The following is a 4,588-nucleotide window of genomic DNA, read 5'->3' on the forward strand; positions in this document are numbered from 1 at the left end:
GGGTGATTCCTTGGGTGCCCTATCATTGATTCCACCAAGTGTGATTATGTTTCTGCGAGGTTGGATAAGTGGGAGATTATGAAGTGAGATTGGTGTATGAAAAGTTTCATGAAGAAAGGGTGCTAAAAGAACATCTCAAGCACATTTTCAAGAAAGGTTTAATTCATGCCCCAAATTTCTCCATAAATTTCAAAATTGAATGGATTAAGAAAATGCTAAAAAAGGATTCATGACATGTAATTATGGTTGGAAAATGGACTAGTAAAGATCACAAAATAAATCATCCATAACGTGATTGATTACCCTACGATTGATAGGAAGAAGATGATGAGATGTCAAAGCTAAGATGTGATTGATGCAAACATCTTGGAAATCTAGAACAAGAGGGGTTTGACAATTCCCACAATCAAACATCAAAAATTGAGTTTGGAATAAGAGTCATTGCACAAAAATTTTATCAGTCAAGCAAACCTAAAAATGTTCCAAGAATTTCAGTTGATCATGCATGGAAGATTGTGAAGAAAGATCATACCTATGATCTTCTCAAGCTTCAATTATCCCAGTTAGCAAAAAATTTATCAACCATGGGAAAGGCAAAAAACATAATGTGCAAGTTTGGATTGTTAATTGTTTGTATATTTTTCTATATTCAATTTTTTTTTCCTATGGTTGGAGATGTTGTTTGGGAACAAGGGAGACATGTTACTCAAAAAATTAATGATTATATTTATCAATTAAGAGAAAACTTTGATAATGTGATGGATGGATATTTTAAACAATTTAAACAAAAGATGAAGAAGAGGACTAGAATTCCCAAGTCACTGGTTGATAAGTATTATGATGATGTTTGTTTTTTGGTTGACACTAACTACACATATGTTCAAGATGTGATTCCTAGGGTAGCATGATTAAGATCCTTACCCTTTGAAGTCAACATAGATGATGTGTCTATAACAATTACTACACTACTAGTAGACAAGGTGGATAAGGATGTTGAACCTTTTGGAAAATATGAGGTTGCAAAGACCAAAATCATAATTGAATTAAAAAATACCACTATAAATGAAAAGAAAAATAATTTTATTAAGAACTTAAAAAATACTTTTGGTGAAGGAACTAAACAAAAAATGTCTTTATAGATCACACAAGGTAAAAGAGAAGATGGGTCTAGCAGTAAAGATGATGATAATGATGGTGAAGGAAGTGAAGAGGAGGAGGGTGAAAATGAAGAAAATAAGGGTAAAGATTTGGTAGTGGTCGAGAGAAATGCCAAAAAGGGGAAAAAAAATTATAATTATTGAACCCAAGGTCAAGGAGATCATGAAGAAAAAAGTGACTTAACCTACCCTTACTCCTCCTAGTTAGACAAGACCTAGAACAAGGGCAATCACCACTGTAGAAAAGGAAAAGCTAAAAAAAAAGGGTGTGGTAAAGATTGTTAAATTAGGCGAACGTTATAGCTCAACGAAGAGAAATCCTACTATAACGAAGATAGAGCCAAGAAATCAAGTAAAGAAACTTAGAAGAAGACTCGTAGTTAAAAATAAAGAAGAATATGATGAAAATATTGAATATGATGATGTCAACCCTTAAAAAGTTGTTGTACATAAGCCTCCTAAGATCATTGATGAGGTATGTGACAACATAAGGAATAGTGATGGATTATCAAGTTTTTAATTTATTCAGTATGAGAAGTTAGATAAAAAATGATAAAAGTTAAGATAGAAGAAGCCCTAATTGATATGATGACATATTTCAAGACAATACCATAAGAGATAGGGAATAATGCCCCTAATGAACTATATAGAAAAATTGACACAATATGGTAATATGCTATGATGATAGAGAGATATATTAAGGAAGCTACTTTAGCTCAAATCATGCTTGAATTTGCAAAGAAGCAAATTACCCAATTAATTGACAAGCATAGAAACATATTTGTAACTAAAATTGGGACATTCTTAGTTTTGAAGAATAAAATTGAAGACATTATGCAACAAATTAATCTAAGCTGGAAGAGGATCTTTGGATTGATAACTGAAGAGGTAAGGAAAGATAAAATTAAGAAGAACAAATTTGAACAAGTTGAGTTAGATAATATAGATGATTACTATGATGAGACTAAGGAACTAGAGGAAGCCATATGGGAAAAGGTTAAAGAATGTGAACAACAGGAAACCATCACCATTGAAGATGAACCTGTAGAAAATCCAAATAGGGAGAACTAAAGGATGAAACCCTTGTTCAAATGCCTACCATAGAGGTATTGCTCAATCCAAATCCTATTTTTATTCAAATAAAATAATATCCAAAAGTAGACACATATGTATATACACAAACTATAGATACAATATCAAATGCATCTACTTTTTCTACATTTAAAATTGAATAATAGGTTGGTAAAAGTGATGTACAAGGTGAAGATGTTGAGCAACAGGAGAAGCCAACCAATACTATATAAAATGAGCCACCTATGAAAGAAAAGACAAATCATACTACAATGGGAACTAATAATACAAGAAAAGATAAAGGAGAGAAGGGCTCTAAAGATTGGGCAAACTAGTCTACTATAGTGAGTTAGACAATTCCCTCAGTACCTCAGCTAGAGGGATAAAAAGAGGTTGGTAAACAAAGTTCAACAGGTGAACATAAAACTACTAAGAAAGATCAATTAGGTATGTTAGCACCACATCCAAGTAGAGGAAAAGAACATAGGAGGAGAAGAAAGGAAAGGAGACATGATCCAAGAGTCACACAAGATATATATGGTAGTTCAAACGTAGGGTTTACATTCAATGTGTAAGCTCAAACACACCACATTCTAAGGAGAAGAAGTTGAAAAATATGCATAGGAACTCACCCTAGGTCTTAAAAGGTAAGCTAGTTACCTTAGTTGAAGATATTGTCATACTGGACTAAGATAATCTAATTTGAGTGAAGAAAAAATGAGAATATTGAGCGAGTTGTTTTCTAGGAAGGCTAAGCAAGATGAGCTAAGGAGAGATTAACAACAAAAGCAGGTTTTGTATGATATCAAGGATATTTTCCTTGACACTATAATTTTTAATGATCTAGATGAGAAATCCCCCATTCTTGATCAACTAGTGAAAATTGTTGATAAGTTTAATGGGCCTTATATTGATATTCAATAGAAGCTAATGGATAGAATTGAAAGAAATATGACAATAAGGTCATGGAGAAAGTGTCAACCAAGATATCCATCAAGATTGTTGAACTTTCTAACCAAGCTAAGGATGTTGAAAATTTAATTTTTGATATTGATTCATTATTTTGGAAACTATGTTATGTTGTAGCATTTACCAAGGGAATAAAAGATCAAATGGATAATATAGATGTTGATTTAAAAAGGAGGTGCAAGAACATTTACCTTGGATGCTAGTTCAAGTTCTATTCATTTTTCAAGGTTAATACTTTTTTTGGGAAATCAATATGAATTTATGCAAGAAGAAAGTAAAACAAGAGTCAAGTTGCTCATTATTCAAGCTTTGTTGACTCCACATTTTTTAGTAATGCAAAAACATCTAAAGATTACAAAAGATTTGATTCAAGGAAATCAACAATTGTCCATAGCTTAGAATATGATATATCTAGTAGCCACACTAGAGATTCAGAGACACATTCTTGATGGCCCAAAAAAAATTAGGATTACACAATGACAATGATTTCAAGGTCCCACAAACCATTTTTGGAGAAATATGGTATACTTCTTTGCCCTTAGTTGCAAACAAGGACAACCATGCCAAAAATAATGGGGAATGAATGAATAAGGTATGATAAAAGGTATTACCATGAACATTTTGTAGTTATGTTGTGTATACTCTTTCTGGAATCATAAGGAGTCATTCAATCTAATACATATAGATGTGTAGAATAAAAGGTTTTGAAAGATATTTTGAAACTAGTAAGTGCAGAAGTCCATGTATCGAATGAGTTATCTTTATGGAGTATATACCAAAGGGAAGTACTTATATTTTAGTTATGATATGTAAAGTTTGATCATGACAAAGTGTTTTTTTCCACTAATGTTAGAGGGGGAGATTTTTTATCCTCATGGAAATCATGACATTTTCAGATAGTGCAAAACACTTAGTCACTCACTATGCAAGGTTGGTCAGTTATTACTGCAATCGAGTCATCCTATATAGGCCAAGAATTATAATGAAGGACTTTTATATATTTTAGTTTGTCTCCAGGTAGTAGTTATTGTTGATCAAGTCTATGGTTGTCGAGCACTCCACTATTAGTCAAGTTGTAAAGATGTAGTCTATAAGTCAAGTTCATTCTTATGCCGAGCATATCAGGTACTAAGTAGCATAGACTAATCTAAGAAATGTAATGAAGGACTTGTATATATTTTAGTTTATCTCAAGGTAGTAGTTATTACCGATCAAGTATATGATCATCGAGCATGCCAGTACTAGTTGAGTTGTAAAGAAGCAATATATAAGTCAAGTTCATTCTTATGCCAAGTATGGTAGAGAATGAGTAACACAAACTAAATCAAGCATTGTAATGAAGGATTTGTATATATTTTAGTTTACCTCAAGGTGGTAGTTATTGCCAAGCA

This window comes from Cupressus sempervirens, chromosome 1 (assembly GCF_028749045.1).
Source record: "Cupressus sempervirens isolate cs-2001-9-10 chromosome 1, ASM2874904v1, whole genome shotgun sequence".
Lineage (NCBI taxonomy): Eukaryota > Viridiplantae > Streptophyta > Pinopsida > Cupressales > Cupressaceae > Cupressus > Cupressus sempervirens.